The sequence below is a fragment of the Hemiscyllium ocellatum genome, chromosome 7, assembly GCF_020745735.1.
Source record: "Hemiscyllium ocellatum isolate sHemOce1 chromosome 7, sHemOce1.pat.X.cur, whole genome shotgun sequence".
NCBI lineage: Eukaryota > Metazoa > Chordata > Chondrichthyes > Orectolobiformes > Hemiscylliidae > Hemiscyllium > Hemiscyllium ocellatum.
Window position 1 is genome coordinate 110618736 of NC_083407.1, and position 15837 is coordinate 110634572.

Sequence of the window (15837 nt, forward strand, 5' to 3'; positions counted from 1 at the left end):
ACCCAGACCCATTCCCTTACATTTACACCTTCACCTAACACTACGCCAATTCACCTAACCTGTACATCTTTGGACTGTGGGAGGAAACCAGAGCACCCGGAGGAAACCCCACACAGACACAGGGAGAATGTGCAAACTCCACACAGACAGTAGCCCGAGGTGGGAATTGAACCCGGGTCTCTGATGCTGTGAGGCAGCAGTGCTAACCACTATGCCACCGTGTCACCCAGATTTATTAGAATGTCACCTGGTTCTGAGGGAAGGTCTTATGAGGAACGGCTGAAAGACTTGGGTCTGTTCTCATTGGACAAAAGAAGACTAAGAGGGGATTTGATAGAGACATACAAGATGATCAGAGGATTACATAGGGTAGCTTGTGTAAGTCTTTTATCTAGGCTGACGACGTCAGCTTGTACAAGAGTGCATAGCTACAAATTATGGGGTGATAGATTTAAGACAGATGTCAGAGGCAGGTTCATTACTCAGAGAGTGGTAAGGACGTGGAATGCCCTGCCTGCCAATGTAGTTAACTCAGCCACATTTGGGGCGTTTAAACAATCCTTGGATAAGCACATGGATGATGATGGGATAGTGTGAGGGATGGGCTTAGATTAGTTCACAGGTCGGCACAACATCGAGGGCCGAATGGCCTGCTCTGCCCTGTACTGTTCTATGTTCTATATTGCTGTGGGTCTGGAGTCACATGTTGGCCAGACTAGGTAAGAAAGGCAGATTTCCTTCCTTAAAGGGCATGTATGAACCAGATGGGTTTTACCTCAGCAATGGTTTCTTAGTCACTATTAGACTCTTAATTCTAGACATGTTTTTTGACTGAATTCAAATTCCACCATGGCGGGACTCAGATCCAGGCTCCTAGAACATTACCTAGTTCTCTGGATTATTGGTCTAGTGATAATACCACTCGGCCATTGTCTTCCTAATGGATACCAACTCACGAGAGAACGTGGAACATAGTATTCTTTCTCGTGAATTCACCATCACATCTGGAGTATTACTCTGTAAAGAGTGACCATAGAGGGTACTTCACCCTGAGAGGGACAAAAGGCAGGCTAGGAAATGGAAAAAAGGGACATTAATCATTTCACCCAGGAGCTTTGAAAAACGATTTTGAAGAAACCAACATAATTTGAAGTGTAGGTGGCTGGGAAATTGTCTTTTTGTTTCTATAAGCAACTCTGCCGTGATCCCATTATTTTACGAGTAGATGTGGGTACTCCGACTGCAGAGGGGGAGCCCTCAATTTAGTAAAATATAATAAGCATGAATCTAGAGCCCTGTGGGAATTATTGAAGTCGTGTACCATGGAGGAGACAAAGGCGTCAGAGAATGCAATGTCTCCCTCTTACCCATTGAAAGTGCTGAGTGATGGAATCATGCTGAGCAAGTCAGTCTTTGACTCTGCACAGGGCACAGATGGTAGGCAATGCAATCTCAGTTGCGATTAGAGTGTTAATTAGAATGGATTTTCACCGCAGCCCTCCTGTTTTTGCGTTTCAGTGCAGGCAAATGGATCAATTCCACGATCCGTTGAATGATCACTTCGGACCCGACCCCAGTCATAGATCTGCCACGGCACGATTTACAGATCATCACAGCCTTGCCGTAATGTACACACCGGCCAGAATGGAAGAGGTGCCGTTTAAAAGCGGCAATGTGTCAGTGTGGCTGCCTCTGTCTTTGAAATGGAGCTGTTCAGAAACTCCATGCGCCTTATATCTGTACAGACGCTGCTACAGTGCAGGAAGGGGATGCCTGTGGATTGATGGGTTTGCTATTAATGTGCAGTGTGTGTTACGGGCGTCTGGTTGCCTATCTGTTACAAGCACGGACTTTCCAAGCAGATGGTTATAGGCTTGAGTCTCAGTGGTGCCTGTGTGCGCCAGTTATTGTCTGCGCAGCAAGAATGAATGAGGTAATCAGGAATGTTGTGGAGCGGTGTCCCAGTGAATTGATTGCAGGCCATTTGCACTGAGGGGCTAGACAAGCAGGTTTACTTAGCTGCCTATTACTCTAACCCATCCGCACAGCACACTGAGAATCCTATTCAGAGTTGCTCTTTCACAGACAACAGATTCTCAACTTGCATTCTCGCCCTTTTTGTCTGCCGTTTCTGTTTGACGTTGCCCCCCCCGACCCCGTACTTGAAGAGGGGTGGCTAAGTTGGGGGCGCGACCCCAAGGAACGTGTGAGTGACAGTCTCCAGCAGCGCGGATCCATGGGGACAGCTTCGGACACAAGTCTGGCTTCCCGGTGCCTTCCGCATTGTCGCGGTGGTCCCAGTGCCAATTCACGGCTGCTGCGGTGGGGGATGAGCTTGGGCCCACTACAAGGAACATCGGCAGGGGGCTGCACCGGCGTGGTGGGCCTGAAGTGGTCTCAACGGCGGCTGCGACGGAGTCCAGTTTGGGCCAGTGCGGTACCCAGTGGCATCTGCATTGGCGAGGTCCAGTGAGGATTTACAGTGGTGAGGGCAATGGTGGAGGACAGATGGTGCTGAGTGAGTGACGGCGCGGCCAAGGGGACTTGTGCCTGGCCACCAGGTTCCAGGGCAGAGCACTTAACAAGAAGCACTGTAAAGTTGGGCACCGTCTTCATTTCTTTATTTCTCTATCTTTATATTTCAAGTTTTGGTTTATTCTTCTGTGTTTTAAGGTGGCACTAGAGAATGGCGTCACTATACAACAGTTTTCACTGTATCTTGAAACGAGTCGCACGTGACAATAAATAAATCAAGTCAAATGATGAGTTTTGGGGGTGCTTTTTCATCATGGTGCCATTAACAGGGGCAAGCTGCTACTGCCTGTGAGTGAGCGACTCACATCTGACTCAGTGCTTGGCATCCTGATGAAGGACTCTGGACCGGAACGTCAATTCTCCTGCTCCTTGGATGCTACCTGACTGGCTGTGATTAGATTAGATTCCCTACAGTGTAGAAACAGACCCTTTGTCCCACCAAGTCCACACCAACCCTCCGAAGAGTAACCCACCCCGATCTATTTCCCTCTGACTAATGCACCGAACACTATGGGCAATTTAGCATGGCCAATTTACCTAACCTGCCCATCTTTGGACTGTGGGAGGAAACCGGAGCACCCGGAGGAAACCCACGCAGACACGGGGAGAACGGGCAAACTTCACACAGACAGTCTGCCCGAGGCTGGAATCAAACCTGGGACACTGGTGCTGTGAGGCAGCAGTGCTAACCACTGTGTCACCCTGCCACCCTGTGCTTTTCCAGCACCACACTCTCGATCCTGTGAGAAGAGTCCTCTGTTTCAAATGATTTACAAGAGCCCACTTCACAGCTGCTGTTTCGGGGAATCAGCAGCTTTTTTTTAAAATATTTTTTTTTCAAATTGGGAAGTTTTTTTAAAATTCCATAGTACGTAAGCTCTCGTCTTTAATCACCCTTGAAGGAAGTGACCAGACCAATCCCCAGGATGACAGGACTGACATATGAAGAAAATCTAGATCGACTGGGCTTGTACTCAATGGAATTTAGAAGAATGAGTGGGGATCTCATAGAACGTATAAAATCCTGATGACGGGGGAGATGTGGGAAGGATGTTCCCAATGTTGGGGAAGTCCAGAACTAGGGGGTCACAGTCTAAGAATAAGGGAGAAGCCATTCAGGACTGGGATGAGGAAGAATTTCTTCATTCAGAGTTGTGAGCCTGTGGAATTTTCTTCCAATGGAAGCTGTTGGGACCGGTTCATTAGCTATATTGAAGAGGGAGCTGAAGATGGCCCTTGCGGCTAAAGGAATCAAGGGGTACGGAGAGAAAATAGGATTGGGATATTGCAATTGTACGATCAGCGTGAAGGCTCAATGGGCTGAATGGCCCATTCCTGAACCTATTTACTATGTTTCTATGTTTAGAGGGTAATTAAGTGTTAACCACATTACTCTGGGCCTGGAGTCACTTGTAGGCCAGATCAGGTAAAAATAGCAGATTTCTTTCCATAAAGGCTGTAGTGAAACATTTGTTTCTTTTCTGTTTTCTTCTACGTAGCAGCGCACTTACACACAACTTAATGCTTTTTCCTCCCCAACACATATGGTCACTTTCTTTCAACCTGTTAAATCAACACCGGTAAATCACTCATGTTTTCCACTGAATGATTGAGATGCATATCCCATTAAGAGGGGAGGCAGGGGTCCTCTTGTTGCACAGTGGTATTGTTCTTACCTCTGGACCAGGAGGCCCAGGTTCAAGTCACACCTGTTGCAGAGGTACACAATAACATCTCTGAACATGGAGATCAGAAAACTAGATTAAATAATACATAAATGCTCAGCCCATTAAGGGCAGTGCAGACAGGGAAAGGAGGGAGGAGGACAGAGTTTTAAAGCATTTAGATTTGAGAGTGTAGCGCTGGAAAAGCACAGCAGGTTGGGCAGCGTCCGAGGAACAGGAAAATTGACGTTTCAGGAATAAGCATTTCCTCAGGAACCCGATGGCTGAGATGTTGATTCTCCAGCTCTTCGGACGCTGCCTGACCTGCTGTGCTTTTCCAGCACCACACTCTTCTCCAGCATCTGTAGTCCTCACTTTCCCCTCGTTAAAAAACTTAAACCATATTTTCTAATCAAGTCATTCAGAGATGTTATTACACCCCTCTTGAGTGGGTGGAACGTGAACCCAGGCCTCTGGGTCCAAGGGTGTTTTTTGGTAATGATCAGTGGGTTAATCGTTTAAGCTACAAGTTTTTTTAAAAAGAAAGGAACAAACTTGCATTTGTATAGCACCTGACACAACTCCCACAGAGCACAGCAAAGCACAAGCAAATACAAACGCCAGAAAATGTTGGAAAAACTTAGCAGGTCTGACAGCAAGAAAGCAAGAGTTAACGTTTGGGGTCCAGACACCCCCTTCTTCAGGACACCAAAGCCAATGTGGTGCTGCCATACTACAGGTCCCCAAGCACATAGCACGGTGATGGGGAGTAGTTGAGTGGTTATACAACAATTGTTTGGGGGGGGGGGGTAGATGCAGAGAGTGAAGCATTGGAGAGAGATCCCCTGCACCTCTTGCTGAGGAAGTAGGCACAGCTTCTGTTTGATCTCTTGTCTGAGAGAGGGCTGCACCTCCGACAGTGCAGCATTCCTGAGTCCTGCGGTGGATGGGTACAAACCTGAAGGGGAATCTGAATCTGGAGCTCTCCAGCTCAGAAATACAAACCGACGACTTCAATTTATATTTTTTTTAAGAAAGGAGACTCCCATTACAAAAGGCCAGTTGACAGCTTAAAGACATTTCCAAAGCACCTCATAGCTGATGACTTATGAAGTGCGCTCGCTGGTGCAATGACGGGGGAGGTGGTGGGGAAGAAACACACTGTTGCCAGTTTGCACGCAGTAAGGCCTGGCCCACACAATTGATGTTGGTTGAGAGAGGTTCATGGGCGTGAGGAGGCACATTGGGCAGTATAGTGTTACAGTGGTTAGCACTACTGCCTCACAGAACCAGGGTGCCTGGTTCAATTCCAGTCGGGCGACTATCCATATGAAGTTTGCATATTCCCCTCTCTCCGTGTCTATGCGAGTTTGCTCCGGTTTCCTCCCACAGTCCAAAGATGTGCAGGTTTGGTGTGCAAATTTGCTACATCATGGGGAGTATCGGTTAGAGGGATTAGCCGCAACAAGGGTTACCGGGAAGGGTGGGCTGCTCTTCGGTGGATGCGATGGGCTGAGTGGCCTGCTTCCACACTGTCGGGCTTCTCTGAAATGTCCCAAGATAGTAAAAGGTGGAAGAAAATGTCAAATCGACGGTGTTGAATGCTGCTAGGTTTATTTGGCCTCAAGCAAAAGAACCATGCAGCCAAGTGCAGATTTGAGAAAGGTAATTTATTTAGCCACAACGTGTTTGCTAAAGAAGATGAGGTATCAGAACATTTGACTGACAGTGATGAATGAGTGAGAGCAGGGGTGCGTGGGTTACCTGAGGAAGCATGGTGTCGAGGAACGACGTTATCTGAGTGGGACAAAGCAGAGCAGTACGCCAGGCGGATTTGATGGTAAGAGCACAGTGCGACTAGGCGCTGGGAGGTGGGCTGTTTGTCAGTGTGGGCTATTGGAGCTGACATGCTGATGTGTGCAGGTTGCTGTCTCTTGCTGTCTAAATATTGTTTTCATGGCATTCTTCCTAGCAGTTTCTCTAATGAAATCAGATTACAGCGTGAAAAGGTGCCCTCACATTCAGCTTCACATTCAGCTGGCTTCAGCAAAGAGACATGCAAAGCCAGGGCTGCTTTACTGCTTCCTCGACAATTACGCCATCCTGTTACAAGATTAAAGAGAAAATTAAAAGTGAAGTGTCCAATTTCATGCCATTTTAACCAATGGGAACGGTGAGGTTGCAAAGGCATTCGTTGATGTGCGGGCACTTTCCATTGAAATGGAACTTGCATACTGCTCCCACACTGAAATGCGTAGTTCCTTTCTTAAGAGTTTTCTTCACTTTACATGGGCTTTTGTGATTCGGATTGAAAGATTTGGCAGAAAGTGCAATACTTTGATGGAAAATCTAGTTTAAAGGTGTTTTAGAATGAAAGAGTTTGCATTTTCATAGCACCTAAGGAGGTTTCAAAGTGTTTTACAAAGCATGAAGTGGTTAAGTACGCTCCATATGATAATGCAGGTGCAATAAGCGCACGGAGGCCAGTATCCTGTCACCAAGTCACCCTTTACTTACCCGTGCACAGGGCACGGGCTATGACCAGTCAGCTCAGAGTCAATAATCCTCTTGCAAGGATGCCTTCCTTGAAGAAGCTCTCTTCCTCCCTCTACAAGGATTTCAGTGAGTCTCTCTCTCACTGCACCCCCCCAGGTCATCTCCTCTGCACAGAAACTCTTCCACCTATCCCACCTCCATCGCCCCTCCCCCAAGTCCCTCCTCCCTACCTTTTATCTTAGCCTGCTTGGCTACTCTCTCTCATTCCTGATGAAGGGCTTATGCTCGAAACGTCGAATTCCCTATTCCTTGGATGCTGCCTGACCTGCTGTGCTTTAACCAGCAACACATTTTCAGCTCAGAGTCAATCCCCTGAACTGAGGTGATTCTAAATTTCCTGGTTAGGTTGGTCAGCCAGGACTTCCTGACTGGCCCAGGTTAACTACCCCAATCAAGGATTTCATAGTCAGTGTTTTGGTTTCAATCACTACAGCAGGAAACACAAAAAAACTCCCGGAAACAGCAGTGCTACTGTGTATTGAGGACTGAGCTTAGTGGAGGGATGAATGTGGCTCACGAAAGGGTGGGAGGATCTTTGAACTCCTTTTTTGATCGTACCATGTTATGGAGTTATACAGCACAGAAGCAGCCCCCTTTGGTCCCCACTCGCCCATGCTGACCAGATACCCGAAACTAATCTAGTCCCATTTGACAGCATTTGACCTCTACTGGTATCCCCCCACTTTTCGAAAGTTCACTTTACCCCACTTTGTTTTTGTGGAAGACCTACTTTAGTCCCTGTTTTCGCTCACCTGAAGAAATCCGAAGAGGATTTTCGCTTTTACGAGAAAGATGACCTCTGTAATAGCTTCTTCGCTTTCGGCTGACGAAAGGTTTTGTAGGAACTCTGTACTTTCAGATAGCAGGGGAATCCTGGATCCCTCTAAACCCTTCCTATTTATACACTCATCCAGGTGCCTTTTAAATGTTGTATTTGTACCAACCTCCACCACTTTCTCTGGCAGCTCATTCCATACACACTCTCCTTCTGCAAGAAACTGTTGTCCCTTGGGTCCCTTTTAGATCTTTCCCATCTCACTTTAAACCAAGGCCCTCTAGTTTTGGACCCTGGGGAAAAGACTTTGTCTATTTACCCTATCCATGCCCCTCATGATTTTGTAAACCTCTATAAGGTCACCCCTCAGCCTCCAATGCTGCAGGGAAAACAGTCCCAACCTATTCAGCCTCTCCCTATAGCTCAAATCCTCCAACCCTGGCAACATCCTTCTAAATAATTTCTGAAGTTTAACAACATTTTTCCTACAGCAAGGAGACCACAACTCAGTACAGTATTCCAAAAGTGACCTAACCAATGTCCTGTACAGCTGTAACATGACCTCCCAACTCCTATACTCAGTGCGCTGACCAATAAAGGAAGGCATACCAAACGCCTTCTTCACTATCCTGTCTGCCTGCGACTCCGTTTTCAAGGAGCTATGAACCTGCACTCCAAGGTCACTTTGTTCAGCAACACTCCCCAGATCCTTACCATTAAGTTTATAAGTCCTGCCCTGATTTGCCGTTCCAAAATCCAACACCCCACATTTATCTAAATTAAACTTCATCGGGCACTGCTCGGCCTATTGGCCCAATTGATGTGAGAAGCTGGTTTGGGCTACAATTTGATAATTGGGTCAAAAGGCACTCTCACAATTGTGCAGGGTAACACCAGCCTGGGTGTTGTCCCCTTCAGTGGCTGAAGGAGGGTTTTGAACTTACAACCTTCAGACTGACTAACTCCCTGTGCAAGGAGTCAAGGGTTAACCTCTGTACTCCTGAACTTCAGTGTTCTGCTGAAGACACTCCTGGTGAAGGACATATATTTAGCCTATGTTTGTGTGTGTGTGTGTGTGTATGTTAATAATAGGCTGTGCTGTGGATCTGTGAACCTTTCTCCAATGACGGTGGGATGTGGGGTTTTTTTCTCTAACCAGTTTAAGATTGGCCCAGACTGATTTCAGCTCAGACCAGCGTACGTCCCTGAATGGAGCCTCAGTGCCAGGATCATGCATCATGGGTCATCCCTAACCTCCAGTCTGCCCCCGCGCCTGGATCGTACATCATGGGCCATCCCTAACCTCCCCTCTGCCCCCACCGTTATCCCTTTCAATTGAGAAACGCTGTTACTTTCTAGAATGTGCTGGCAGGAATGTACATTATGTTGGAAGCAAGCATTTCGGCAAAAAAAAATCAGCCTTTGTTATTGTCTTGGTGTGAATGACTCTTTCCCCAAAGGAACAAGTTGATCCCATTCCTCCGGGACTCCACTTGAATGCCTGTTAATCAAAAGCAGCATCGCAGCTCACGCTTCATTTGGAAATGCTTTTTGACTCTCTCTGAGAGGACCACAGCCATAGGCTCCCAGTGTGTGGTTCGAGAGTGTAGCAAATTCAAACCCTGCCATTGGGTACACATCAGAATCTATCAGATCAGAGGAGAGCTCATCTTTCAGAGACAGGAGATGAAACAGCACAGAAATAGACATCGGACACAATAAAGCAGCAGCATTAAGCCCTCATCTGAAAAAGGGATTTGATGGACTTGAAGCCTCACATATGGCGTTGTGTTATCAGTTCCATTTTTATCAGCCCAGCTTCCATCACTGGGCTTAACAGGTTTTTCTCTGAATCACACTACAATGCTGAACACTACATCCACCAGCCTTCAATTGATTGCAATGCTGCCTTATAACACAGAAGAACATGGTTTACATCAGGGAAACTACAACACAGCATTGCCATCCTTTCAAGCAATACCTGCTATTTAAGTGTTTCCAAAGATTGAGGTATTGGTACTAAGTTTCAGTTTTAGATTGAGTTCATTTGTATGCCTGACTTGGAAGCGCTTTCCCGCAGCAACTTGTATTTGAGAAAATACTTACTCTCACGTCTTAAGTAAATATTCATTCGTGTAATTCTATCATTGGTAATTCTGTGTGCAGTTCCACACAGGTAATTACCTCTGTAGAAAAAAATTCCATCTGCATTGTCGAGAGTGAAATACTTCCTTTGCATGCTAACACGATAGCTGTCTGAGCCATGTAGACCTAAAGATCGCTGATTTTATCTCAGACATGGTTATAATGTACCACAAGGTTGGCAAAGGCCATATGAGAGAGTGCAGACCAACAACTCCTGCTAACAGGGCACACAGGGAGAGATCAGATCTGTGTCAGTTGTGGTACCTCTCATAGTTGGACGTTCATATGAAACTCACATGGGGGAAGAAACATGTACTTAACTGAGGCATTATAATAATAGTTGCACCCACTAGAATTAGAGCAATGGCAAAGCCAATACCCCAAAGTTGAACAGGAACAAGGGCTAACAAACATGGCAGCACAGTGGCTCAGTGGTTAGCACTGCTGCCTCACAGCGCCGGGGACCTGGGTTCAATCCCAGCCTTGGGTGACTGCCTGTGGGGAGTTGGCACATTCTCTCCGTGTCTGAGTGGGTTTCCTCTAGCTGTTCCGTTTTCCTCTCACAATCCGAAAATGTGCAGGTTAGGTGAATTGGCTGTGCTAAATTGCCCACAGTGTTCAGGGATGTGCATTATTTAGGGGTAAATGTAAAGTAGTAGGTTAGGGGAAATGGTCTGGGTGGGCTACCCTTCAGAATGTTGGTGTGGGCTTGTTGGGCTGAAGGGCCTGTTTCCACACTGTATGGATTTATGAAATATCAAAGAACAAAATGTCATGTCTCACTGAAGGCTGTAGCAAGATGCTTGTAACCATAAATATTAAACAATGCAACCACTATTTGATTTAATAGACTACAATGCCTCATCTGAAATGTACCCCATACTTGTCCACTTAATGCTTGGAATAAAATTGGATGTAACTTGTGGTACAATTTGCTGCATGATGTTTTATGCATTTTCTCTTAATGAGTACACGGAAGGGATTGACGTGCTGTGACTTGGAAATTTGTTTATTCAAAATGAGTCAGAGTGACAGTTTTAATTTATTGGGGCAGGGGAATTAACAATCAGGTATGGCTGACACATTCTGGTTCCGGTTTTTAATCAAATTAAAACAAATCGATAGAAATGTATTGCTGTCGTCTTGAATCTTGCTTTCTGGCAACAAAATACTTTTGCTTTAAACCTGTTGCACATGGAGTTTCAACCTCTGAAACCTCTTTAAAAGTGAAAGAAAGCAATTGGTTTCAGCCTCTCAAGACAAATGCCATTTAAGGCAACAATGGTACCTCTCAGACTGCCTCTTGCGCAATGTTCAGCCCCATTTGCGCCCCTTCGAATACTGAAGTAATCCATGTCCAAATGCAGCAAGACTTGGACAATATCCAGGTTCGGGCTGGCAAGTGGAAAGTTACATTTGCATCACGCAAAGGTGGCACAGTGGCTCAGTGGTTAGCACTGCTGCCTCACAGCACCAGGGTCCCAGATTCGATTCCAGCCTCGGGTGACTGTCTGTGTGGAGTTTGCACATTCTCCCAGTATCTGCGTGGGTCTCCTCCGGTTGTTCCGGTTTCCTCCCACAGTCCAAAGTTGTGCAGGTCAGGTGAATTGGCCGTGCTAAATTGCCCGTAGTGTTAGCTGTGTTAGTCAGAGGGAAATGGGACTGGGTGGCTTACTCTTCCATTGACCCAGAAACTGAAATGGACTCACCATGTGTATGCTGAGGGTACAAGAGCAGGTCAGAGGCTAGGAATCCCGTGGCGAGTAACTCACCGCCTTCTTCCCCAAAGCCTGTCTGCTATCTACCAGGCACAAATCAGGTATGTCATTGAATAATCCCCAACTGCCTGGATGGGTGCAGCTCTAACAGCACTCCAGAAGCTTGACACCATCCAAGACATCATTCCACTTGATTGGCACTCCATCCACAAGCATCCATTCCCTCAACCACTGATGCTCAGTAGCAGCAGTGTGTACTATCTACAAGATGCACTGCAGAAATTCATTAAGGTCTTTAGGCAGTACCTTCTAAAACCCATGAACTCTACTATTTAGTAGGACAAGGACGACAGATACATGGGAACACTACCACCTGCAAGTTCCCCTTTCAAGTTACTCATCGTCGTGGTTTGGAGATATATCCTTCAGTGTCATTGGGTCAAAGTCATAGAATTCTCTCCAAAATGGCATTGTGGATCAGCCCACAGCATACAGCAGCTCACCATCATCTGCTCAGGGCAACTAGGGATGGGCAGTAAACACAGGCCCAGCCAGCGAAATCCAAATCCTGTGAAAAATTTTTAAAATCCCTCGAGAGAATGATTTCCCCAGCTTTTTCACGTGTTAGCAGTTTAAGGGAGACACTTCCACTGACTCTTATTCCCCACACTATTTCACATCTGATGTAGTTGAAGAGCGAATTTTCAATTCCATTAGAAAGAGGCAACTTTGCACATCTTCTGGCGAAGATTAATGCAATGCCTACACCGAGAGGACCACAGCTGTTGAGGAAGGCAGCTCACCATTACCTTCTCAATAGGCAATTGGAGATGGACAAGTTGCCCACATCCCATGAGTTGATGAAAGAAAGGTATGGTGTGCAATGATTTAATCAGGATTTAACCCATTTACAGTAAACTGAGTTGGAATAATGGCTGAGATGCTACCAAGAAAGAGTGTCTGTATGCTGAGGAGTTGCAAAGTGCTTCAGAATCAGTAAGCTGACCTTTGAAGAACTGGTCACTCTGCTTATATGAGTAAAACTCATATAGCCGTATTAAATGTTCGTCTTATAAAAGAGGGAGCAGTCATCACAGTGACAAAGAAAACTTTTATTTTAGAGTCTTTTAATATTTTCTTTAATCAATCTGCTCCTAATTTTGCTCATTGCACACTAGTTTATATTTCAATTTGCACTCGTCATGATTGTGTGGATATCATGACAAGCATTTAACTTTGTTAGGTACACCTTGATAGTAATTTTTCATTATTAATTATGAAGATATTGACTGCAATAGAAGCAGACAAATAATAAAACATCAGCACTTGCATATAAATAAGAAACACGTGTCATTTGTGATTAAGTCATTGGAAGAATTTCAATAATTTTTGCATTTTCCAACTCATGCATTACAATTGCCTGGCCTGGTGCCTCTTCCACCTGAAACCCAATGGAAGGGTTCCAAGCTGTGAATCTGTATAGTGAAACTTCCTTTCATTTCCAAAATATACCTTATTCATTAAAAAAACATACACAATCACGGAAGCAGTTTGGTTTTGTACAGTCGCGTATGAAGAAAACAAACAAACATTGGAGTTTGATTCTATGCAACCAACAAACCAAAGGCGTCTCTTACTTGTACAAAACTATAATTTACTTGTATTTGAGGTACTGGAAGGGTCCAATAACTGAATGGACCTCCATTTAACTTTGGCAAAAAGACCACTGCAGGCAGCTACCCCAAGCTTTACCGCCTCCCTCAGTACATAGTCCTGGATCTAGGAATATGCCAGTCTGCAACACTTTGTCGGGTTCAACTCCTTGCTCTGGAAGGCCAATAGGTTTCAGGCAGACCGAAAAGTGTCTTTCACAGCGGTGATGGTCCTCCAGGCGCAGTTGATGTTTGTCTTGGTGTGCATCCTGGGAACAGGCCGTGGAGAACAGGATCCTGCATCATGGAGCTGCTCAGGACAAACCTCAACCAAAATCACTGCATCTCTCTCCAGTGTTACATGAGTGAAACGTTTGGTTTGTCCCTGTTACCCGTGATGGTATTTAATTCACATGCTGCACATTCATTTGTCATCAAGTAAAATCCACAATTTCTTAAATCAGATGGAAGGAACAAAAATTGGCTTTTAAAGCTGTGATGAATGATCACTACGCCCAACAGTCAGCAGTCACTGTCACAGGAAAATGGCCTTGCCTCCATTTTTTGAAGCATTAATAGAAATGACCATTGAGCCACCACCAGGGGCAGGCTGGGATTCTATGCCCTGAATCTACAAGTCTCCAGTAACTCTATCAGGATAGCTTCTGTACCTCCAAAGCTCTTCATTGCCAATACAGCTCTTTGGGAAATCAGGAGATCATGAAAGGTATGATAGTCCAGCCGTTTTACAAATGGTGCTTCACAAAGGCACTCTGCATTGGAAGGAAGTGTGAACATGGAATGGGATTAGACATGTCTTTACCAAGTATGCTAATGCTGACTTGTTAATGATGCAACTGTTCCCCAATTTTCTCTCTTGCAAAAAAAGGTTGATGGGCGAGAAACAAGAAATGCTTTGAGGTTTCCTTTGCCCCCCTTGTAGTGAATGTACCATATTTCCCACAGAATGTTAGAAAAACCTACCTTTATATCATACCTTTCATGATCTCCTGATTTCCCAAAGTGCTTTATTGGCAATGAAGAGCTTTGGAGGTATTGTAGCAATTACGATAGAGTTATTGGAGACTTGTAGATTCAGGGGGTAGAATCCCAGCCTGCCCCTGGTGGTGGCTCAATGATCATTTCTATTAATGCTTCAAAAAATGGAGACAAGGCCATTTTCCTGTGATAGTCACTGCTTACTGTCGGGTGAAGTGATTATTCCTTCAGGTTTGGTGTGGAGCAACTTTGTTTAAATGCTTAAAGCAGTACTTCCCAAACTCTTTCCTGCTTTGACTCTATATTGAGGCGTGAAAATTGTCACACCCCACCCCAATCCAGTGAGAATGAAGAGAGTGGAATGGTCGTGGGGAGGTGTGATTCACAGTGAGATTGGAAGGAGGGGGAGAGAGAGTGAGGTTGGGGAGCGATGAGGCATTTGGGGGAGAATGGAGTGGTTGAGGGGAGAGGACATGAGAGAGATTGGAGGCAAGAAAGATGGGGAGAGAAGAGGGGTTTTGGGGAGATTGGAGTGGTTGAGGGTGAGAGTGAGATTGGGGGAGAGAGAGTGAGGTTGGGGTGGGGAAGGGGTTTGCAGGAGAATAGGCTAATGGGGAAAAGAGCACAAAAGAGAATAAGATGGGGATGAGGGGTTCAGGGGGGAGTACGATGGCGAGGGGAGAGTGGGGGATAGAGAGGTTGGATTGAGGATGTGAGAGTGAGATTGTGGCAGGAACAGAGGTTTGGGGGAGAATGTGGTGATGGGACGAAGAGAAAGCAAGAGCAAATGAGATAGGGGAGAGTGAGATTGGGGGCAAGAAAGAGTTTGGAGAAGAATGGGGTTTAGGAATTGAGGGGATTGGGGGGGAAAAGAGTGGGTTGGTGGGAGAGGAAATGGCAATAATATGAGCATGTTAGAGAGGGAACACAGCTTGTTTAACTCTAACTTGGAGCTCCATTGCAGCTATCATGACCTTAGAGCTTGGACCCAAACATTTCACCTCATGACATCACCTGGGGTCCTGACCACTCCCTTGGGAAGGCCTGGCCTGAGGCTCCAATGGTGCAAGGTGATCAGCAGAAGGGAGGGCCGGGCAGATCTACAGAATACTGTCTGCACACGAGGTGGCTAACGTGAATGCTAAATAGATAATTGATTGATTGATTGCCACGTGTACCGAAGTACAGTGAAAGCTTTGTTTACAAGCAGTACAGGCAGATCAGAGCAAGCAAGGATGTACAGATCAAAGATTGTAAAAAGATTTAGACTGAAGCATGCAGGTTACCTTGCACAGGTCTTGCACCAGACGAGACCAAAATTTGCAAGATCAGCATTATTTGAAGCTAGTGAATCCCATCATCATTCTAATAACAGCCTGGAAGAAACTGTTCTCAAACCTACTGGCGCATGGGTATCTTCTGCCTGATAGAAGAGTTGTAGGAAAGCATTACTGGGGCGTGATGGGTCTTTGACGATATTGGCAGCCTTTCCACATCAGCAAGCCATGGAGTCCATGGATTTGAATGTTGGCTTCCATGAGGGTCTGGGCTGTGTGCACCACCTTCTGCACCTTCTTTTCATCCTGGGTAGAGCTGTTGCCATACCAGGCCGTTACACATCCAGACAGTATGCTTTCAGTGGCGCATCTGTCGAGATTGGTGAGGGTCCTTGTGGACATGCCAAATTTCCTGAGCTCCCAGGAACTTGAGATAAATTCTAAGAATGTCAAGGCATCAAAATCCAACCGACAAATCCACATTTCTTGTCATTGACCAGAGCCTAAACTATTTGG

At 45.8% G+C, this 15837-nt stretch overlaps 1 protein-coding gene across 1 annotated transcript in view; it reads left to right on the forward strand.

Annotated features, from left to right (window-relative positions):
* The window catches only part of LOC132817270 (receptor tyrosine-protein kinase erbB-4-like), a 956628-nt gene that overhangs the window by 206956 nt on the left and 733835 nt on the right, over positions 1-15837 (forward strand). The window lies entirely within an intron of this gene.